Source organism: Anastrepha obliqua, chromosome 6 (genome assembly GCF_027943255.1).
Source record: "Anastrepha obliqua isolate idAnaObli1 chromosome 6, idAnaObli1_1.0, whole genome shotgun sequence".
NCBI classification, from domain to species: domain Eukaryota; kingdom Metazoa; phylum Arthropoda; class Insecta; order Diptera; family Tephritidae; genus Anastrepha; species Anastrepha obliqua.
In genome coordinates, this window is record NC_072897.1 from 69,799,634 (window position 1) to 69,824,450 (window position 24,817).

Here is a 24,817-nt window from a genome sequence, read left to right on the forward strand (position 1 = left end):
AAAGTGGTTATTGGCAGGTGGAAATTGAGGATTGCGATCGAGAGAAGACAGCCTTTAGAATGTGTTGTGGCAGTTTTTTGTGATGCCTTCCGGATTATATAGCGCACCAGCAATCTTGAGCGCCTGATGTGTCATGAGCTGAGGGGATTCTACTGTAAAACGTGTTAAGTATATCTCGATGGCACCGTCTTCATGGGTAAACATTTTAGCAACCATCTGAAAAATTTGGAAGAAGTCTTTCAGGGCAACGACTCGGCGGGATTACGATTGAATCCGAAAAAGTGTACCTTGTTTAAAACAAAATTCACGCATCTTGGATATTTAGGTGATAACCGAGGGCATCAAGACGGGCAGGCTTCACTAAAAGGAATTGCGCGTTTGTGTGGCACAAAGAACAGAAGGAAGCGTACGGCACCGACGTAAGCGCATCCGGTATCGGTATTCGGGAAATAATAATTTCATAATTATTTGCCTTCAAAATGCCCTTTGGAACTTCACTATATTTTCCCCATTTCACTATATATTTTTTAACACTTCACTAAAATTCACCAAAAATACACTCACACGCGTGTTTTTACTGATTTTTATCCTTATATTCGAATTATTTTTATTAAAATTAAATGCAAATCCATTTGTCTATACAGTCACTTTTCAATTTTAAACGCGAATAAGAAGAAGATTGGAAGACAACAGTATGGTGTTGCCGGATGCCTGCAAATGAAACAAAAATATGAACAAAAATTAAGTATTTAAGTTTAGTGTTAATTATGGGGATGGGTGTTATTGTGCCTCCTTACTACATACACGCATATGATGTTTTACTTTTGGGTTCAATGGTTTTAACACGGAAAGGAGTTCTACGGAGTTCCAAAATACTGTGGATTGCGTAGCCAGAGTTGGACTGATGAGGGTTATTTTTTTGAAGCGCGGCCGAAGGCCGCCCACGCGAAAAGGAGTTCTACGAAAAAATACTGTGGATTGCGTAGCCGGAGTTGGACTGATGAGGGCTATTTTTTTAAAGCGCGGTCGAGGGCCGCCCACGCGTTAAGGAGTTCTACGCAAAAATACTGTGTTAATTAATTTAATTTAATTTTAATAACTTTATTATTTTTTGTGATACGCTTAATATCATTGTTTTTAAGTTTGAATGAGTTGTATGTTTTTATTTTCAAAAATATTTCTCAAGTTAAAATTACAGCAAAAAATACTGCAGTTTTATAATGAATGAATGAATTTATGCAGTAAGTCCTCAGTAGTTGGTGAGGAGGTGAAATTCACCCCAGTACCGGTGAATGGATTGCCCTATCGAGAGATGATTAACAATATTTTATGGCCGAAAGTGGATGGTGTAGGTAGGTAGGTAGGTAGGGTGGTTGTCATAAGACAAACTTAGACCTTCCGCAGGTCCATTGTGATACAACTGGAGCTTATCCTTACTCTACCTGTTCCTTTTCAAACCATCCGGTTGCTTTAATAAACGTTTAACGAGCTTCGTTAGTTTTAGATGGGCTATATCCGCTACATCGGTTAGAAATGCTGTATCAAGAGTGCGCAGCCTTCTCATAGCTAGGCTTTCACACTCACATAAAAGGTGTCTAACTGTTTCCAGCTTCTACAGAAATCGAAGTACGGGAGTCCTAACCTTCTAGCGTGGCTGCCTATTAAACAATGACCAGTTAATACACCTATCATTTTTCTTATAGATTCTCTGTTGAATCTTAGCAAGATCTTCGATCGACCGCTGTTCCAGTTCGGCCATGTCTGTCTGCTTAGTTCGCATGTTGTGAGGTTTTGCCAGATTGTATTTACCTTTTTGATGGTTTCCCTGTCTTTAATAATTTACAAGTTGCTATGGGCATGGGTATCAGCGCCTCATCCGGTACGAGATCGAGCGTTGTACCGGTTCTTGTAAGTTCATCCGCCTTACAGTTTCCTGCAATGTTCCTGTGGCCTGGTAGCCAGATAAGGTGAACCTTGTAGCACTTAGATACGTCATCTATTGGTTTAAAACATTCTAGAACTGTTTTTGACGAGTGCGTTTTTGATTCAAGCGCTTTTATTGCTGCTTGACTGTCCGAGTAAATGAGGACTTCATTTGTGGATAATACTCTCGTTTTTATTTCTTTAAGTCCCTCTTTTATGGCAGTGACCTCCGCCTCAAATACACTGCAATGATCAGGTAAGTGAAATGATTGGCATACTCCGAGTTTGTCGGAGTAGACCCCTTCACCTTCTTTGTTGTCCAGTTTTGAGCCATCTGTGTAGATGTTTAAGTCATTTATTTTAACAATGAGCCCGTTATCCCATTCCTCTTTGGAAGGAAATACTATGACAAAGGATTTATTAAAATTGATGTCCTTGGTCTTACAGAAATCCGTTGTGCTGGGATTGCAGGGGAATTGTTCTAAAATTGAGGAGTGTCCTCTTTGGTTCGTTCTGAGTAGGCCGATTTCTCTTAGTCTGAGAGTTGCTTTGGCAGCTGTTTGCTTACCGTATTACTCTATTGGTAAAATGTTAAGCATAATATTATATTTAGTGCATCTGTGGGTGTGGTTCTGAGGGCCCCGCAGATGCAAAGACTGGCCATTCTTTGTACGTGTGCCATGGTTCTTTTAATGTACAATTTATCTAGAGCTGGCTACCATACTAATATGCCGTATGTTAGGATTGGTCTGACAATTGCCGTGTAAAGCCAGTATACGATAGATGGGGAGAGACCGATGGTGTTGATCTGAACAACGTTTATTTTCAATTAGACGGCGTTACGTGCCACACAAGCAACGCAACCATTGATCTTTTACGAACACTCTTATTGGAAAACCCTGTACTTATTCAGTCAACGTCAAAGGAAAGAGCAAACCATATATTGAGAAGCCCAGAACACTATAATCGTGTTAAAAATGAATTGGATTCATCATCCAAATCAGATACAACATTTTCCACCTCACTTTGTTTAAAAGGCCGACTTCTAGACCACATTGCCATTATTGCTCTAAATGATAATCGCTCTTTATAGAAATTGAATTAAAAAGAAAAAAATTCACGTTTGACAAAACTAAGCTAAATATATAAAATAATATATACGTACATACTGTCAGCGTCAAAGGAAAATGTACACCAAACTTTGACAACTTTTGACTATTTATTTTTTAATTTTAATTAAATTTATACAAAAATATGGTTCATACTCGTACTAATACAAACCCATATAATGCAACTAACTAATAATTAACTAACTAAGCTTTATAAATTTGTTCTTTTCTTGTATTCTTACTACTGATGTTTTCCATTTCAATTCAACCGAGCTATTTGAGACATGTTCTTCGATTGCGATGTAACTCAAATACGTTGCTCTCTGGTCAAAATAATGAGACACGTATTTTTTTTTGTTGCCCGAAAAAATTTTTTTTCAAGATTTATCGGCAATTTTTGGGGGGCTAGATAGGAAAGTGATGCGTCCAATATAGCCACTCCTCTCCAAATGGCAACCTCTACCCACTGTCCAAGACTTGATGTCCTGGACTTGGTACTCCGTATTTTCGCTAACAGGGCTCTGTCGACCGGTGGCAAGGCGGAATAATCTTTTCAGCACTTTAATCTAAGGTGTCAAGGTACTCGTGCCGAGAGCTGCATGGCTGGTAGTGTCTAAATAACCAGTCTTTAACGGTACCCTCCGATGCCCAGGCAAGGTCGGTTGTATCAAGTGCCTTACCGCGGCATGCCGGTTCTGCCGTGGCGGACCACCCCTTCCGTGCCTACTCGTGGGACCAAGAAGCAAATGGATTCTAACACATATAAAGGAAAAGAAGGAGTAAATATTATAAAACTGAGAGTGTGCTGGGCACGCTTTCCGAGGAGGATCTAGTGGCCTCCAGCTAGGACAAGATTGTCGAGCCAAGTACGATAACGGGTGCGCGACACAGCACCCCGCTTCTCAAGCCAAGCTGACTTCAGTCCGCCCCCAAGACGACCCCTGGCGGGGTAGTCAAGGTGGCCTCTGGTAAGGCTGCCAAGGTGACCCCTGACAATAATGCCCCGGTGACCACTGCGAAGGTCACCAAAAGGAAAAACAAAAAATCATCAGAGGCCTTGCCCAGGCGCGTTACCTGAGGGCGAAATTCATTCCAGCAAAGATTGCCAAGAATGAACAAGCCGGTCAATAGCACGAGCTAGACATCGAGGACCGTGCTAAGTGTAAAACGCGATAAAATAGTATGAATCCGCGACCGCAGCGAAGCTTAATCAGCCACAACAACAATCACATTAACATCCTAAATCGGCACGGAGCTCGGCCAAGCGTAACCGCTCACAGGATATGAGTAGACGCGAAGCCAAAAAGAGCAAATGCTCTTCAGCCCAGGAGGCTGAGGGCCCTTCAACCAGTGTGGCAGCAGCGGCTGCGAGGGCAGCTTACAGTGAGGTGGCCAGATATCATCTTCAAGTTTCCCTTGCGGACGCAAAAACCAAAAGTGGAAAGGTGGTGTTGCCCCTTTTGGATGCTATTGAGGGACGGCTATCCAGTATGATCGTCAGACACCTGTCCAGTTTCATTTAGCAAGAAAGACTTTCCTCCCTGGTGGAGTAAGACGCTGACCGACTTGAAAGAGAATGTTACGAAAGTCTTCAATAAATGTTATCAAATAAGGAACTTCCAAGATTACCGAGTAATTCTGAGAGTATAAGAAAGCCATCAGAGATGCGAAGCGCAACTCTTGGAAAGAGTACTGCGAATCCATTGAATCCGTAAAAGACTCGGCCAGACTCAGCAGGGCGGTCCTACTCCTGTAATACTCTTGTCAAACGAGAGAATGGGGAGTGGGCTGAATCTGCAGGCGAATCCCTAAAAATCCTTGTTAATGCCCATTTCCCGGAAAATTCTATTGCTCCAGTCTGTAACGAAGGCACAAATCGGCAGTAGGGGTCACCTGCAATGTCCCTGACATCTGTCCTGTCCGTCAACAGAATACACTGGGCAATCGATAGCTTTTCCCCTTTCAAATCTGCAGGTATCGATGGCACCATGCCAGTAATGCTTGAGAAGACTAAGACCTTGGTGGTTCCCGCTCTTCATAAGATATTTTTGGCGTGTATCTCGCTAAACCACGTCCCTGCAAGGTGGGAGAAAACCAAGATGGTTTTCATTCCTAAGTAGGAAAGGGGGTCACGTCTTGGCCAAGGACTTCAGGCCCATAAGTCTTACCTCCTTTATTCTCAAGGTGTTCGAAAAGGTAATCGACTATCACATTCGAGAGCACTTGGAAACCAGACTTTCTCCAGCCCAACACGCTTACCTGAAAGGGAAATCTACCGAGACAGCCTTACATGAGATAGTAGGGACTGTTGAGAAATCTCTGGAGGGCAAACAATTCACTTTAGCGCCTTTTATAGACATAGAGGGCGCCTTTAATATTATTGCGGCTGAGTCAATTGTCACTGCTCTAAATAGGGTTGGTGTAGAAAGACCTATCTACCTCTGGATCTCGTCCCTGCTAGGAGGTAGGCAAGTAAATGATGTGGCAGGGGGTGGATGAAGCTTTAACTCGCCTAAACAGGGGAGGAGTAAAGGTGGTAGCATATGCCGATGACTTGGTCCTAATGGTCTCAGGACCCTTCCCATTAGTAATGGCTGAAATTTTGGAAGGTGCACTGGCTACACTCAGTATTTGGGGCGCCAGTTGCGGTCTCAGAGTCAACTCTGACAAAACGGAGTTAATGCTATTCACCAGGAAATACAAGCCTCCGCTTTTTAAGCTTCCAAGACAATAGCCAGTGTCTTACTCTTTCATCGGAAGTCAAGTATCTTGGTGTAATACTTGACCCCAAGCTCCACTGGAAGCTGCACATAGAGTTAAAAATACCAATATAACCTTCTATGCCTGTAAATCTATGTTCGGCAAGAAATGGGGTCTCAAGCCACGTGTCATACTTTAGATGTACAACTTAGTGGTTCTGTCAATTTTTACATACGGCTGCCTAGTTTGGTGGGTAGCTCTCCAGAAGGGCTACAACACCACTAAACTAGAGAGAGTGCAGAGAACTGCATGTGTGGGCATCACTGGTGCTTGTAGAACATGCCCCACTGCTGCGCTCAAAGTTATTCTGCACTTACTTCCTGTGGATCTGCAGGGTAAATCCATTGCTGCTCAGAGCGCTATCAGGTTGATGGAGCTTGGCTTCTGGAGACAATTTCCTGTAGGACATAGTAGCATCTTGAAGCAGTTTTTCCCTTCCTTCTCAGTTCTTCGCACTGATCTCTCCATTCGGAAACTGTGTTTTGAGGGAGAGTCGGCACGGATATAGGTACCTCTGTTTTCACTGACGGATCCAAAATGGAATCTGGAGTGGGAGCGGGGGTTTTCTCTAAATCAGCCAGCATTTCGGTCTTCTTTGAACTGCCGGAAACGAGTACATGAAACCGCTCGTGCAAGTAATGGCGAACATTTGAACCCAGAATCTTTAAAATCGGTTCATTTTTGACTAAGTTAAAAAACAAATTTCTTATATAACTAAAAAAATCAATTTCGAGCCGAAAAACAAAATTGCCGATAAATATTGAAAAAAAATTTTTTCAGGCAAACAAAAAATACAATAGCAAAAAAGTAGTTGAAAATTTATTATTTTGCAAGAAACAAAAAGTGCGAAACAGGTTTTTTACTTAAAAATTCATTACTCAAAAACAACTCATTTTAGCTACTGGCCATTACCCTCAATTGAAGTTTGAGGTGTCCTCTTGATTTGGAAAAAGTTAAAAAAAAAAAAACTTTTTGAAATACTGAATTTCGAAAAAATTTCGATTTGTTTTTTTTTTAAATAAAAATAAAAAAAATTTAAACTATTGTATTGTTTGTACATGAAGTCGCTCGAGCAAGTAATTACGATCATTTTGAACCCAGAATCATAAAAATCGGTTCATTTTTGAATAAATTCTGAGCAATTTAAAAAAAAATTCTTATATAATTAAAAAAATCGATTTTGAGGCGAAATACAAAATTGCCGATAAATCTTGAAAAAATTTTTTTTCGGGCAAACAAAAAAATACGTGTGTCATATTTCAACATATTTCAATTACATCGAAATCGAAGAACATGTTCCGAATAGCCTGGTTCAATTGAAATGGAAAGGATCTACTTCATTTTGAGTTTATATAGTTTTCAAAAGTCCAAGTTAGTTTTCCAATTAATTGGAAGAGGTTCAAAAATGTAGTAAAAAACAGGTTAGGAGAGATTCCTATCCATCGAATCACTTTCACGGAAAGCCTTGAGTGTAGGGTTATAACACTGGAAAAGGCATTTAGTAGGGCCTACAAAACGTCCAGCCCCATAAAATTTAGTAAAAAAAACTCACCCTCCTTGGTTGAGCAGTGAGCTCTTAAAACTAAGGGAAATATCTAGATCAACGTCTAACCTCAGCTACTCGATTGGAAATTGGGAATTATATAGAGAAATCGGAGACAGTACAAGAAGACAATCATTGCCGCCAGGAAAGAGAGCTCAAGGGAATTTTGTTCGTCAATGGGATTGTGGTAGGCTCAGCCGTGTTCTTTCCAAAGACCCTTCAATGGCTTCTTGGGTCAAGAAACCTAATGGTACTTGGACTGCTACGGCAGAAGAATCGCTTGAACTTCTGCTAAACACCCATTTTCCGGGATGCAGCGCCCACGAAAGTGGGAGGGGAAATATTAGGCGGCGTCAATATAATCCATAGCATCTTGCAACTGAAATAATAACCACAGATAAAGTTGCATGAGCAATCAAATCTTTCCCACCTTTTAAATCTCCGGGATGAGATATGTCAATATGTTACAGGAAGCCCTGGATTGAATCCTACCATGGCTAGAGGAAATTTTTAAAGCGTGTTTAAACTCAGGCCATACTCCATATAGTTGGAAACTTGTTAAGGTCGTCTTAATACCAAAAGTAGGCAGGAGGGGACATGAATCAGCGAGAGACTTCAGGCCAATCAGTCTTTCGTCTTTCAGTTAGTACAGATGCCATCCAACAGGCGTTGATAGACTTAGAGGTGGGCAATTGCATTAGTAACTGGGTCTATGCTAGAAACCAGGATTATCAAAGCTAATATGGGTAATATTTTGGTGCGTAAATGATAACATATTTCCTTTTTTATTGCAAAACTTTTATTAATGTTCAAAACATAAGTGCCCAATTTTATAACTAATGAAGAACTTTTGTCTTTTTACCACGCTGAATGAAAAGTCTTGTCGGAATGCAAAAATTAACGGAATGGCAAAAATAACGGGAGCACAATATGAATCGCTGTCGTTCGACCAGGAAGTTTGATTCGACGACCCGATCTTGTAGATTTGATTGGCTGTGTTTCGATTATAATAGGTTTAAAAATTGCTAATTGATTCTCTGAGTTGTCGATTAAGTTCTCGACAAACGCTGGTTTAAGGCGATCAATTGAAACAATTTTATGTTGGCTGTTGATGTCTACCTTAAGGGGGGACTCTACTGTAAAACTTAAAAAAAATCGATTTTTTACTTTTTGTTGAAACATACTCAGAAACAACTCCAGAATGTTCCATGAAAATCTTAAAAAGAAATCTTGAATAGTTTTCAAGTTATAAAAGTTTTAGCAAAGCAGGTATAAACTGAGCGCTCGAGAGGTTTACGGTCATATGCGTGTTTTTCTCGAAACCACGTTTTCAAAATTGCCCACATCACAGCTCCGTGAAAAATTAACATATCAAGCTCAAACTTTGATAGTATATTTTTAACAATATTTACTAGTTTTTAAAGCTATGGTGGGGAAAAATTTATTATTTATAACCCCTTTTTTAATAACAAAATGACAACAAAAAAATGTCGATTTTTTAAAAAACTTCAAAAATTTTACAAACAATTTTTTTTTTTGCAAGTAATAGGCTTAACAACTAAAAATAATGATATATAATAAAAAAAATTTGGGTTTTTTGATTTCAGATTTTTTTTAAATGCGCGACAGTGTGGGCAGATTTCAAAAGGCGTTTCGGGGGAGCGGCTGTACAGCTGCCATTTTGAAATGAAAATAAATTTAAAAATTTTTTTTGTACACTCAAGACCTGTGTTTATGTAACCCTAAACTTTTTTTTACTAATTAAATTAATACAAGTATGAAAACAAAATCCATGAAAATTTGATTTTTACAGTAGAATCCCCCCTTAAGGTGTTTAGCTCCGTGTTCTAAAACTTTAAATGGGCCGTTGAATGGTGCTTGTAATGGTGTTTTATAACCGCCAATACGGACGAAAACAAATCTTGCTTTCGGCAGCTCTGGATGTATGAAAATTGACGGCGAATCATGAAATGTTGTTTCAAGAAACTTCACTTTGTATAATGATTGTTTTAACACTAAACCTACCATGAACGGGTCAAATGACCCATTTTAAACTTTTTGTCAGAAGTTCGTAGAAATAACATTATTAAATCGTCGTTTGCCTTCACGACTTTTGTTAAAAAATACATCGAATGTATTTTTCAAGATTTATTCTTCTCTTGCTAATTGTTTTACCGAGAAATATATGTGATCTTAATAATATATACAATATTTTTAAGACGGGTCATTTGACCCACTTTGGTAGGAATAGGAATACATAAAATATCGGTAGGTTTAGTGTTCATGAAGTGATAAGATCATTGTCGCTCGTTTTGATGATATGGTCGTTGAAAAACTGTCCTGGTGTTTTTCCAACAAGCTCAGCTGAAGATGCATTAATATCGTCTTTGACAACAGAGCGTAACCGAAGAAAAATTAAAAGGTAATTCAGTGATCAAATCACAGTCTGTTAACTTCACTTTTAATGCCGCCTGCAGCGAACCATGCCAGCATTAAATTATTCCATTAGCTTTTGAATTGTAAGGCGTCGTTCTGATATGCTTCACTCCGAGCAACTTGTTAAGTTCTTTAAATAAAATGGATTCGAATTGACGGCCTTGGTCCGTTGTAATGCGCTTAGGTGCGTCAAAGCGAGAAATCCACCCTGATAACAAGGTGTCCGCAATCGTTTCGGCAGAAATGTTCGTAATGGGAAACGCCTCCAGCCAGCGGGTTGCCCTATCGATGCAGTTCAGTGAATATGTAAGGCTTATCGGTTGGGGTAGTGTCCCAACAAAAACGATGTTGATATGTTGAAAGCGATCACATGGTGTCGTAATGTTCGATTAAGGATCGTGTGTGGCAAGGAACTTTAGCTTTCGTATTCTTGTTCGACGGCCATTTCTTCAAAATGTATGTATCTTAGTTCAATAGAGTCGATTCTTGAGAGCAAATCCGGAACTACGTTGTTCTTTCCTGGAGCGTGGCGAATGGTAGTTGTGAATTCACTGATATAACTTAATTGTGCTGCACGAGGTGGAATATTTTTTTCGCTAAATTTAGTGAATGCAAATGACAGAGGCTTGTGATAGCAGTAAACTTCAAAGTCGAACACGTCCATTAGGTGCTCGATGTATTTTATTGAATTAGCTTAGCGTTTGTCGTTGGGTGAACCAATAACGAAGCATTTGCTAACTGCTCCTTGTATTGTTTGAATGCCTGTCTTGCATCTTCAGTCCACGAGAGAGGTGTTTTATCGTTTTCCTTATTATTTTTAATTAAAACTCGTAACCGTTATTGCGTTTCAGCTGCATTTGTAATAAAGCGACGGTAGAAATTAATCATTAACATGAATCATTTTAAATCTTTCGCGATATTCGGTTCTTTGAAGGACAATATTTTTTTCCACATTTTCAGGTAGCCTTGTGTTATTCCCCCTCAGCTGTAACTTCATGACCTAAAAATGTTATTTGCTAGCAGCAAATGTACGCTTTTCAGCGTTGTGCTTGAATACGTTTCGAATGTGTTCGACGTGTAGTTCATAAGATTCGAATGCGATAAAAATGTCATCTATGTACGCAAAAGCATAATCGATTCCCCGTAGTACTTCGTCAATTAATCGTTAATATGTTTGTGATGCATTTCGCAATCCGAACGACATAAAAACATATTCAAATAAGCCGAATGGGGTGAAAAAGGCCCTTTTTTGGAATATGCGACTCTTCGATTAGGACTTGATGATAAGTTTTGCGTAAGTCGATGGAGCTGAATATTCCGAGCAGGATATTTGCAAAATCTTGCAAGTGGGGAATTTGATATTTATCGGCTTTTGTACGTGAATTCAACTGCCGATAGTCACCGCATGGACGCCAGTCTCTATTAGTTTTTGGTGCCATATGTAGCGGCGAGGCGTAGTTGGGCTTTGAGGGTCTGCAGATACCCAGTCGGAGAAGTTCGTTGAATTCCTTTTTAGCAATCTTTAGTTTATCGTCTTGTTTTTGCTGTGACCGGTGGTCAGTAGTTTCGATGAATTGCGTTACATTGGCTCGTTCTTTAACTCGTAAAGAGGGTTTATCAACAAGTAATTCCTTAAACTCAAATAAAAGAAATGAAAATTTGTTAGTCGCATCGATCGTAGTTACCCCAGGTGGAATCGAAGTAACTACTTCACATTTGGAAGACGCTCCGGTGAATGGATCGATTAAGCGTACACGTTTGATGTCTACAAGCAAACCATATTCGTTTTAAAAGTCTCACCGATTACACAGTCCTGCGAGGTACAGTTTCTAAAACGGCTATGGTTGTTTCCTAAATGTTTTTTTATGCTGAAAACGAATATGACCTTGAAAATGCTCCAGCAAGTCAGGATTTTTGGCAATTTGAGGTTAAATAGTCAAAAAATGCAGATTTTGGCCATTTAAAAAAAATTTTTTTTGGGCAAGGTAACATTTTTTAATTTTCCACAACGGCATCGCAAAGTACTACCATTTAGCTTTAAGGTCCTTTTTTAAAAATATTTTTACGATTAATATAAAAAAAGTTATTCTATTTTGAATTGGAGACTTTTTGATATGCAAATTCAACCTTTCCAACTCTCTAACGCCCCTGTAAAGGGCGAAACTGAAAAAGCGAGATAGAAACTGTAAAAAAGCGAGATTTCGCAGGCTTGTGTTATTGACGTGCAGCAATCTGCTATAGTGAAATTCCATGAAAACTCGCGCCTCAGGTTAAGGCATATGCGCAGCAACCGTTTACCATATGTTTGTATCGGCGATCCGTTTGCGGCGTAGTAATGTGCGTACTCCTCAGTATTGGTTTTGTTGTAGTTGCTGCGTATGAGTTCCTTCATATGGTGAGTTGGTTTTAGGATTGAGTGATCAGCACCTGAGTCGATTAGGAAATCATGTTCAGATAGTAAATCAAGTATGAACAGGTGCTTTGAAGACGTGCATAAGTCGACGCCTGAGTTGAAGTGGCACGAATTAGTTTTTTGATTGTAGGTTGACTTAGCAAGGTGAGCGGCATTTTTTGGCGCGATCTCCTTTATTTTTCATTCCGCTTGGTACTGGATGACCGGCCACGCAGTCGACGTGGTATTATTTCCTGACGTATCGTACGGTTTTGCGTTTCGATTGCATTCAGTCGTGTGAATAATTTGTCCAATTTTTGTTGTATTGCTTCCAGCGTCCTTTCCAACGGAGGAGTTTTTTCCACACAGGAAATATACACTTTGTCAGAGAATTCCCACAGACGGTCTGCTATTTGAGCTAAATCATCTAGCCTTTCTTTTGATGCCTCCAGGACTGTTCTCGTTGTTTGTGCCAATTTTTTTAAACAAAAGTTCTTGTTGAAATCGTCTCCAACATCTTTCAGACTTGGAGTAAATTGATATGAGTTCTTCCTTCAATTTGTCATACTCGTCATCGCAAAATGGCTCTAGAAGCTTTGCTTGATAAGTTTGCCACTGTGTGCAAGTACTTTGACTTATTTGAGGTTATTTTTCGAGCCTCAAAGTGTGACTCTACGATGACAAACCAAATTTCCGGCTCGTTTTTGTAAAACTGCGTGAATTTGATTTCCGAGATCGATATTATTTGGCTTGCTGTAAATGAATTGATTTGATCTGCCGATTGTTGTGCACTGACTGCCAATGCCTAGTTTAATTGAATTTTAACCGACTCAATCTTTGTGGGAGCTCCTCGTAGTTAGGCATTTTGTTTACATTCCCGACCAACTAACGTGTTTTTAACAAAATGTTCTAATGCGAGGACACCAATTTTGGTGCGTAAATGATAACACGTTACCTTTTTTATTACAAAACTTTTATTAATGTTCAAAACATAAGTGCACAATTTAATAACTAATTAAGAACTTTTTCTTTTTTACCACGCTGAAAGAAAAGTCTTGTTCGAATGCAAACATTAACGGAATTGGAAAAATAACGGGAGGACAATATGAACCGCTGTAGTTCGTTAAAAATAAAAATCGATTGTTGCGATTACTACCAGGAGTTGCCACAATATCAACATAACTAACAGGGGCACTCCACAGGGGGAAGTATTATCTCTACTTCTTTGGTTATGTGTGATCAGCAAAATCTTAATAAAACTTAATAGAGGTGGGGTAATGGTTTATCACAACACATACTGTCATAGTTGGAAACAACCGCAGAAAATGGAAATAATCTTCCATTTCCTCTGTGAATGCACTGCCCTATGAAGGACAGAATGTTAACCCTGGGCAAACCGTTGTTCGAGAGTCTCGAACAACTGTCTGGGTTAGACGTCAACATTCTAGTAAGGTTCTTAAATGGCACAGACTGGATATAGTCTTGCAACAAAATGGTGCGGAAGCGATAGTTGGATTCTGGATGAATCACCACTCTAACCAACCATCCAATTATTGAACAAATTAGAACCAGCTATTTTTTAGAGTGTAAATGCAAAACAAAAAAAAAAGAAAATGGCTTTTAAAAACGTAGACAGTTCTTCTATGAATTGGAGAGTGTATTAATTTTGATATACTTAGATGAAAATAGCGACTGCCTTAGCCGAAAAGTTGGTTCGAAACTCCGGGCAATGACAAACCTCCAGGTATATTTCGGCCATAAAGAAGCTCTTCATACCATCTGCCGTTGGGAGGTGGCGGAAAACTGTAAGTCCGTCCATATGTGGAAAACATCAAGACGCATGAATATATAGGGTTTGATTGAAAAGTAATGAGCCTTCCTGCGCGGAGCGTCTGCCAAACTATCAACCGAATCGGCTGGTGGGGGACAATGATCGTTGGACCTTCCCTTTCCACTAGAAACCGGTCCCAGTTCGCTGGCAACAGCGGTGCAGTCAACATCGCTTCGCGCGTGAAAGCTGTTTTAAAAGTGTGTTAGGATTTTGCAGTGGCGAAAATGCAGCGATCGTTGGAGCAACGTTACTCGATCAAATTTTGCGTAAACCTAAACAAAACGAGTACCGAAACCATTGGGCTACTTAAGGCTTACGGGGACCAATCTCTGTCCAGTGCCCAGGTAAAACGGTGGCTCAAGTCGTTCAAGGAAGGCCGGGAGGACGTCGAAGACGAACAGCGATCTGGAAAGCCTTCGACGACGCAAGCAGACGAAGATGTGAACCGGCGGACACCGCCTTCCTCTGCACCCCTGCATTGGCCAAGATGGGGGTTCCGGTGCTTCGCCACCCTCCCCACCCTCCCGACAGCCCAGACCTGTCCCCTCCGGACTTCTTCTTATTCCCGCGCCTGAAAATAAAGCTGAAGAGGAGGCGTTTCGACTCCATCGAGGCGATCCAATAAGCTGTGACAGCCGAATTGAGCACGACTCCGGCGGATGAGCTTAAAAAATGTTTCCTGCAGTGGAAGGGCCGCTACCAGCGGTGTATTGACGCTCAAAGGTCCTATTTTGAAGAATATTAGTTGTACAAGCCAAAATGTTTAATAAAACTGCTTAAAAAAAATAAGGCTCTTTACTTTTCAATCAAACCCTGTATAGATGAAAATAAATTAGAATAAAAGTATATATCATGTGACAGGTGACAGTTCAGCCAATTGTTTGTTTTGAAATATATCATTTTTCAAATGTTTTCCAATAAAATGAAAAAGTTCCCTATTCACCTAAAAATCCACTTGAGACTCCTTGTCTGTGTACGGTGATAGGGTTTTCAGACAAATTAATTCTGTAGATTTTTGACAAAAAACTTCTTTCAATATATTAAGGGGTTTTAATAAGAACTATGTGTTTCAATAAGGATAAAGTCTAATATCATGACAGTTTTTTAGATTTGTTTACACTTTTTTACCCATGAATTCAGATTAGGTCGAAAAATGTCCTAAAGTAATAAAAATTCACCATGAAGTTGGTGGATCTGTAAAAGTTACATTTCGTGAAATTCGAAATGTTTTCGGATAACATAACCGTCCCTTTGAGATGGTTTTCAAGAATGTAGTCGACTGGAATGGTACATAATATGCCAAACAAATAAATTGCTTCTTTCTTAAACGTTGTTTACGTGTATAATTTTTGCTGCAAAAATTCCAAATTCGGTTCGTTTTACTTTCAATAGAGAAATAAAATCAGGTGGTCTACTGCTAATACGAGTACCTGTTCTTTTTCGATATTTCAACTCCAAGAGCAAGGTGAAAGGCATCTCGAAATCAGTTGAATATAACTGATCTTTTGCCACAAATACCTCAGACAGTTGCAACTTATTTGCAAACTTTTTGGTCATATATTCAATACCTTCAAAGCGTCAGACATCAATCCATCATATTAAGAGTTTTAGTGTTGCCGAAGTATTTAAATGTGCTTGAGTAAATAATACAGCAATTATTGGATAAATTCGCTGCTCTGGTTGTCTCACTTACGCGAAGCTACACAACAGGAAGGAATGTTTCCATTTCGGGAGAGGTAGTTTGCGAAGTTGCTTTTGTAGCTTTGTCAGTTGTTTACAAATTTCTACTGCTGCCGTCGTGTCAGAATATGGAGATACTCCCCATACCGGGCATGAACGAAAGTGCACAGTCCAGAGAGGTTCATAAGTGAACGTTAACGCATTTCGCCAAAACCTGAAGCAGTCATAGGGGCTAATGTGGAAGATGGCTGTAGTGCAGACGAAGTGTGGGCGATAAAAGCTGCTGAAGAGAGGGCAAATATAATAGTGGGAAAAACACAGATACCAACGAGAAATAACCCCCGGATCACAGTAAGGGTGAAAAAAAGAGAGGGAAGGTGAAAGTTCCATGACGATTTCCACTTGCACTTCCGTGAAACTCAGTGTGTGTACTGGGTGAAAAGAAAGATGGGAGCAGCCGGTATTGTTTAGATTATAGAAAGCTAAATGAAGTTACAAAAAAGGACCCATTAGCACGAATAGATGAAACTCTCGACACTTTATCCGGAGCGAAATGGTTTTTCACGCTTGATTTAAAAAGTAGTTACTGGCAAGTAGAATTTGAGGATTGTAATTGTGAGAAGATAACCTTCAGTATAGGAGATGGGCTGTAGCAAATCTCTGTGATGCCATTCGGATCATGCAACGCTCCAGAAACTTTTGAACGCCTGATGGAACGTGTGGTAAGGGGACTCCGTTAAAAAAATATGTTTAGTCTATCTGGATGGCTTCATTATTATGAGAAATTTGGAAGGTGTCCTTCGGCGTATTGCTTACGCGGGAATACGATTGAATCCGCAATAGCATGCATTGTTTAAGCCAGAAGTCGCGTATATAAGACATAAGATGACAACCGAAAGCGTCAAGACAGACGAAGAAATAATTAAGTCAGTTGAAGATTGGCCACGACTTAAGTATGTGTACGAGGTGCGAATCTTTCTAAGACTGTGCCCGTATTACAATTGTTTTGTTCCTAGTTTCACAAATGTTGCGGGATGTCCCCATAATCTCACTAACAAGAATTGTGCACTTATGAGGCACAAAGAACAAGAGAAAGCGTTGCAGCAGTTGATGCCAATTCGAGACAATTCTACAGCATCATCAGTCTGTTAGTTGGCTAAATCACTTTCGTCACAGGAACAATCCCTCGCTGTACGTTTGCTCCAAATACTTCTCTTCAGGGCTGGCGTTGAACCTAACCCTGTCCCAGAGGCATTTTACCACTGCATCTGGCACAAGCGGCTCCACCCGAACACCACCCCGATCAGGTGCTATAAGTGCAACGGGTGGCGCCATCTTAAGACCAGTTCAGGCCTTAAGACACACAGGGAGTGGTCCACAAAGTATGTGGCCACATGTTGCCCTCGCCATTAGGCGGCCTCTGCCTTAACGGCGATACCGTCCTCAATGCCGGCACGTCAAACTACCGCCACTCACCATACCTTAACGGCACGGAGCACAGTTTGTTCCGTGTGTCAGACCAGAGTTCCTCGGAACCTGACAACAGTCCATTACAATTCTTGCGCCCGCAACCACCCCCTGTGGTGCTGCCGCCCGTCAACATCAGGCCACAACAACTTTTGCGGAACGCACAACAGGGCCAACGCCGACAACACCACGCGTTCCTCACCCTCCGAGTTACGAACATACTCCCGAGTAGTTTCAGACTATTAAAATATAACTGCAACGTACTTACGAGTATAATATACGAGATAGTCGACTTCATGAGTCGACATGGTATCAAGATAGCTGCGGTCCAAGAGAAAAAACTGCACGCTAGCTCCTCCTTGATTACCAGGGACGGCTACAGCGTGCACAGAAAGGATCACGAGCGAGACAATGGTGGGAGCCTAGCGTTCATAGTCCACCATACAGTGCAGTATCGTCTCATCATAAAGGCATCGACCGCAGGGACAGCACCTTAGAATGTCAAGGGATAGCTGTCCAGTCAGGCGATGCCGAGCTCAAAATATTTAATATATATATATACCCCCTGTCGCCTGCTGTCCGGCAGGATGTCTCCCTGATAGTGGTGCGCTCATCAGGGGTGAAAACCGATTGGTAGTAGGTGATTTTAATGCGCATCATGATCTTTGGCACTCAAGCCTGCCGAATGATCGGAGGGGACAGCTATTTGCAGAGCAGATAGACGATTCGACATTCAGCACTGTAAAGCTGCAGCTCGCCTAACATCACAATTGCTAGCGCATGTCTGATAAATAGCAGAACCTGGCGACCTATGCTACCGCTTGCAACAGACCACTTGCCAATTATCTCGATCGAGAAACCTGCCGACTTTGCTTCCGCGGATCACCGATCATATATATATACTTCGACAAAGCTGATTGGACCTGATTTCCCGAAGACATCTTCGCCGCACTCCCCACTCCCACCGATGTGCGCGAAGGCGAACGCGCATTCCGCAAGGTGATCACAGCCACCGCAGCTCGCTTCATACCAGCTGGAAAGATTCAGGACACACGTCCCAATTCCCCAGCTAAACAAGCTGTTCTGGCAAACGAACGTGATCTCCTACGCCAGGCCGATCCAGGGGATCCTCGCATAAAGGATCTCAATTCGGATATCCGGCAGCTGCTAACCCAACATAAGCGGAACAAATGGGAAGAGTATCTGAATTCCTGCAACATCACCTCTGGCGTGAGCAAGCTCTGGTGCACCGTAAGGTCCCTGTCGAACCCAACGAAGCACAACGACAAGGTGGATATCACCTTCAACGGTTGTACTTCGTCGGATCCGAAGAGATGCGCGAGCTAGCCGGCAATTTATTCTCCATCCTCCAGCCGACAGATCCAAACGTAGTGCCAGCAAATGGCTGCACAAACTGACATACAACAGTGCGCCTCTTGCTTTCTCCAGCGATGACGTTCAAGCGGCCATCAATCACATGAAGCCATCCAAATCCATTGGCCCTGACGGACTAAACATCTGATGCTAAAAACGCTGGGTCCATTGGAAGTAGAATATCTCATAAAGGTCTTCAATTTTTTTATGGTCACTCTCATCATTCCTGATACGTGGAAATTAGGGAGAGTGGTCTCACTACAGAAGCCTGGGAAACTCACCAACCACGGGGAGTCTTTTCGTCCGATAACTCTCCTTTCCCCAGTAGTGCAGACTCTTGAGGAGCTCCAACTTCCCCGAGAGTCCCGCGTTACCTTGGAACAACTACGTTCTGGATACTGTAGCAGGTTAAACTCCTACTTATCCAGAATTGGCCCCGACATACTAAACATATATCCGGCATGTAAAGGCACCTGACATGACACTAGCCACCTTTTCACATGGCCCATCAAATCCACTCATCTAACACACCTTTCGGTGGCAGACCATTGACATTTCAACGGGACTCACAAACTTCGAGTGAACCAAGAATGACTAAAAAACGATGTTCCAAACTTTGTCACGTCCACACAATGGCTCTCAAATTCCCCAGACGCGAATCCGATGGATAATTCTCTTAAGGTCATTTTGGAGAGCAAGGTCCGAACTGAAAGATCATCAGTCTCGAGGCGCCGAAAAAAGAAATTGTCCGCGAGTGGACCAAAATACCTGCAAGCCACAATCGGGCAGCTTACGATTCGTTTCTGGAACGTCTCAAGGCCATAGTCAAGGCAAAAGGTAGTCATATCGAGCAAAAGTAAATTGATTCTTAATTTTGTATTATTTTCACACATTTTTTACTTTGAATTAAATAAGCGTAATTTTCCAAAATAAATTCATGGCGAGTCTCCGACTATCACTCGCAACGTTTATCGTGTCGGTCTCCTTGCCGTGGGGATGAGGCTTTAGTAGTGATTAACCCCTTGTTATGGAGACTAACATACCACGAGCTAAGAGGGCAACTCCGTATAGAAATTGAGTATCCACCCATCCGCGGAACGGCGGAATTGTTGGCCACCCAAGTACTATGCGGAGATTACCGTACCGACAACCTGGCAGGAGGAATAAAATCCATTTCTTTTCTTGAATGTGGAGGCTAATGAAGGACATATCTGCATGAGGTAACCCACTTTTCGGAAATCCGCCCGTTGAGCAATCGACGACTCGGGCATCGGATGTGCAGGCCTGAGCCCCACATCCCCTTATGACCGGAACTGACACCCGGAGGAGCCGAGTGGGTGTGAAAGATACCCCGTGGAGTATGTGGAGATGGCGGACAACCTCCCCGTACACTCCGATGGATCTCTGGTACCGAGTAAGTCTTTGACAAAGGTGAAACCTGGTACGAATCAGGTAAGAAACGGGATCTGTGCCAACGACCGGAAAAAGGAGAAAGACAAAGTAAAGGAAAGTATAGAGACGGAAGTCGGAAGTGCCTGCATCCTCCACCCAATCACAGCCAGATAAACCTTTACCTGACAAGGCAAAAACTAAAGGTCCTCAAATGCCGAATGACACTCTTCCATCAACGTCTGCCGAATCATTCGCGAGAATGGCAGGAAAGGCAATGACGGTAGAGATACATACCGACAAACAAGACGGTCTACTGTCCAAAGGGCAACAAGACTATCTTGACAGCTATCTTTGGGATGCTATAGGTGAGTAGAAAGACACGCGGGTAAAAGCGTGGTGGACTGCATGGTAAAGGTGCACTGTTCCAATGCTTTTTCCCGAGAATGGCTGGAAAAAGAGATAGCAAAAATTCCAGCTTGCGAAAATAGCAAGTTCATTCTTGGCTCCTCACGCGCATCCGTTTTCAAAACAAAGATCTTGACACAATTCTCTGGAAAGTATACTCGTGCACCAGGCAGAAATCCGCTACCATTTCGGAGGCGGGTTCCGATCTGGTACTGGGTATCGATCTTGGGTCTCTCATGGTACTGAAATCGAGGTAAGAGTGCCGTCCTCACCTACATCAGGGGTGAATCCTTTTCCGAGTCCAGGATAAGGTGGACGAAAAAGCGTAAATATACTCAGTCTCATGGCTGAATTAATATTTACCCAGATACATCTGCAGCATAGCAAAGCGTCTACGGCTCTTCTGTGCCACAGACATGCAAAACTGCAAACAAACCCACACATAATACTAATACAAGAACCATGGGTATGTCACGAATGTATCTGTGGTCTACGTGCTATGTCGTGGGGACAAATATTTCATTGTGAAGAAAATGTAAGACCGCGAGCATGTATTATCATGCCGATGGTGATCGAACACACGATGTTAAAAGAGCTATGCTCCGGACATATCGCTGTTGCAAAAATAAAGTACTCGAAGAGTGGGAACAGTGTCGAAGCTTTCATAGTCTCGGCGTACCTAGCCTACGACTCTTTACAGCCACCTCCTTCAAGGGAGCTAAGAGAAGTGAAGTATGCAGAATCCAATAATCTGGCGCTAATATAGGGCTGTGATGTAAATTCACAGAACATAGTATGGAGAAGCAGCAAATGCAACTCCAGAGGTCTCAAGTTACTGGATTTTATCCTGTCATCTGATTTGGTCATTTAAAATACTGGTAACAAACCAACTTTTGTGACCAAAAGGAGAGAAGAGGTGATTGGTTTAACACTTACCAATAGGTCAGTTGGAAATCGAATCAACCGATGGCGAGTTTTGGAAGAGGAATCCCTTATCGAATTCCGACTGGGAATTGATAAATATAAATACTTTCCGGTAGGAGTCCTCGAAACGTGGCTGAAGAGGGTATGTTGATCTTGTAACAGAGCGATTACCAAACCTGAAAAAATTCAAATTAATAGAAATGGTTGAAGATGCTACTGAGAAATTAGAAGGTACTTTAATCAGTTGCATTGAGGAACTGTGCCCACTCAGGCAAAGTTGACAGAGGTAAGCGGTGCCTTTGTAGAATCCTGAACTGCCGAACCTTCGTGTACGGGCCAGGAAACTACTTAATGAGACCTTAAAAACCCAAACGGAAGACGACTGGACCAATCGTCGACTTACACAGAGAGAATATAAGAGAAAAGTACGGAAAGCCAAACTCGAAATCTATAAAAATTTCTGTATTAAGGTAACAGCGAGACTTTGTGAGGTCCTTTATCTAGACCGCTCAGTAAGGCTGCCGAATGACATAGAGTTAATCAAACCATTGTAAAATGGATATATTCCATGCTCTCTGAGAGGCTGTTAACCGCTGGTGAGAACAGTGACGAACTAATCCCCGTCAGGGCCAACCAAGGATGTCCCATAGGGGGTGTTCTTTCTGCGCTGTTGTGGTGCGTGGCAGTAGAATCTCTACTAGCGGAGATGCAGGAACTCGCTTTTCATGTGCAAGCATATGCGGCCGATGTCTGTGCGCTAACATCGGATAAATCCCTAAAGAGGCTTTGCGCACAAGTGCGGAGGATCTTGGACAAAATCGATGACCGGTGCATGAGACAAGGTCTTTCCGTCAATCCGAACAAAACCACCATAGTCTTGTTGACGAGGAAACGGAAATTGGATGGACTCAGTCTTCCAACACTGAAAGGTGTGACAATTGGTCTTTCCAACGAAGTTAAATATCTAGGAGTAATCTTGGATAAGAAGCTGACTTGGGAGACACACGTTTCACTGAAGGTGAATCTCACATTAAGGATTTTTCTGCAATGCCGCAGAGCCTTTGGTAAAACCTGGGGTCTGAAACCTGCTGTGGTCCTATGGATATACACAGCACTTTTCAGACCAATCATCACTTAAGCCTCTGTGGTCTGGTGGCGATGGAGCATGGTTAAGACCACACTCCGGGAACTATACAGGCTGCAAAGAATTGTGTTTTAATGCATTACGGGTGCCATGAGTACAACCAGAGAATGTTAATGCAATGAGAAGGTGCAAATGTTACTGTAAGCTTTTTTTAGTACAATTGAGATCTGAAAGATTTGTAATAAGGTCATTTAGCACACCGAGTTTATAGACACCTCACTGACTTTTGCCCACACAAAAATTAGAAACACCACACATCTTTCACCTCAACACACAACACATTTCTCACCTCGACATTAAACCAATTAAATTTGTACTATTTTCGTATTTTTGAAATAATAAGCGAATACGTAAAATTTATTACATAATTTTTTTTTTTCAATTACATTAAAAAAAAAACGATTTTAAAAAATAAAATTTATAAAAAAAAGTTTGCACCGGGAATTGAACTCGAGTCTAACATGTGGCGAGGAAAAATAGGCGGTGCGTTTATTTCTTCGACTGCTTATTTTTTGACCATTTTGTTATTTTTGAAATGATAAGCGGATATATAAAATTTATTAAAAATTTTTTTACGATTACATTAAAAAACGACAAAAAAAAAAATTTGCACCGAGAATTGATGCCGAGTCACGTGGGGAGGATAAATACATTAAACTAATTAAATTTTTACTATTTTCGTATTTTTTGAAATAATAAGCGAATACGTAAAATTTATTACATAATTTTTTTTAATTACATAAAAAAAAACGAATTTAAAAAAAAAAAATTTATAAAAAAAGGTTTGCACTGGGAATTGAAATCGAGTCTAACATGTGGCGAGGAAAAATAGGCGGTGCATTTATTTCTTCGACTGCTTATTTTTTTACCATTTTCTTACTTTTGAAGTGATAAGCGGATACATAAAATTTATTAAAAATTTTTTACGATTACATTAAAAAAAAAAATTAAAAAAAAAAAAAAAATTGGCGCCGAGAATTGATGCCGAGTGACATGGGGAGGATAAATACGCAGTGCGTTTATTTCTGCGCCTGCGTTGTGAACCAAGGTTTTGTGCATGCGCGCGACGCGAATTAATTTTAATAAAGTTCTGAAAGTAATTCATGAAGTTTTTCATTACATACATGCATAAATGAACGTATACTCTATATGTACATAAATGATGGTATATGACAATATACATACATAATATGTATGTACATGTCAATAGGAGGTATTTGCATTAAGAAAAAAAAACGGTTTAAGATAAATCAACACTTATTTTATATTGTATGTCAATTTATAGTTTATGTATTCGACAGCATTTACATACATATGTAGGTATGTACATTTGTATATGAAAAACAATAATGCACAAGCGCAAGAACATCATCTTCCTTTCATACATATGTACATATGCATGTATGCCCAAATAACCTTGACTTATGTATGTACACAAGTCACAGCACATCACATTCTTACAAGACAAATACACATACGCACTAGCGAGTTTCTTCCTAACAAGTGCAAAAACAATTCTGCTCTATGTATGTATATATACCGACTTTATGTCCTAGCATATATACATACATACATATATATACCTACTTGCCTTCTAAACTTCCTACAAAATAATTGTATTCATATGTTACTACATCCATGCACGTTCATACATTCATGCATATGTATATGCGCGAGCACAGCGCTCCCTTCTTGCTTCCGTGTACTTTTGTCTTTCACCAGTCGATATTCCTAATATTGTACTTACAAAAACACGATATGTACTTTGATAGACGCAAAAGCAACAGCAAGCGCAACGCCATGGCCGCTTTGCCACCGCACATTCTAAAATGTTCTAAAACACAACAAAAACACATACCTCACATGCGCATGTCGCCCAAAGCTAAAATCTAAGCCTAGCGACTACAAAAACAAAATACATTCGTAGACGCAGTCGCAGCGGCCATGATTCTATCAGCGACGGCGCTGAACATTTTGGAACAAAACAAAAAGTTCATTCATAAGTTAGAGCTCATATTTCAATTTCATTCATAAAACGAGCCGCCCATATGCCAATTTTCGCGACCATTCGAAAATAGTCAATATTGGAATATTTCGCGTGGAATTATTTGCCAATATTTGATAAATCTTAAATTTTTGTCATGTCGAGTGGCCGCGGCTCCGTATGTATGTATGCACCCTTATATGTATGTAAATATGTCTTCTAACTGTGCGACAGTCGCGAGTTAATGCGACTTCCAGCGAATCACGCATTGCTGTCCGCAAAGCCGCATATATGTACCTTATGATCAGAAAGTACCGGGAATGTTTAAATTAAACAAAACAGAGTTAAATTTAAGGAAAATTTATATTATCTCCTTCAAAATATGACCCGTCTGAAGGAACACACATGTGCCAACGCTTAACCCAGTCCTCCAAACACTCCCGGCAGGCCGAT

At 40.9% G+C, this 24,817-nt stretch overlaps 1 protein-coding gene across 1 annotated transcript in view; it reads right to left on the minus strand.

The window, feature by feature from the left end:
* Positions 1-21,306, minus strand: part of LOC129250680 (mucin-22-like) — a 96,591-nt gene extending 75,285 nt beyond the window's left edge. The window contains exon 1 of the mRNA XM_054890287.1: positions 21,249-21,306. The gene's annotated coding sequence lies outside the window, so the exon portion shown is untranslated. The remainder of the gene's footprint in view (positions 1-21,248) is intronic.
* Between the last annotated feature and the right edge of the window lie 3,511 nt (positions 21,307-24,817).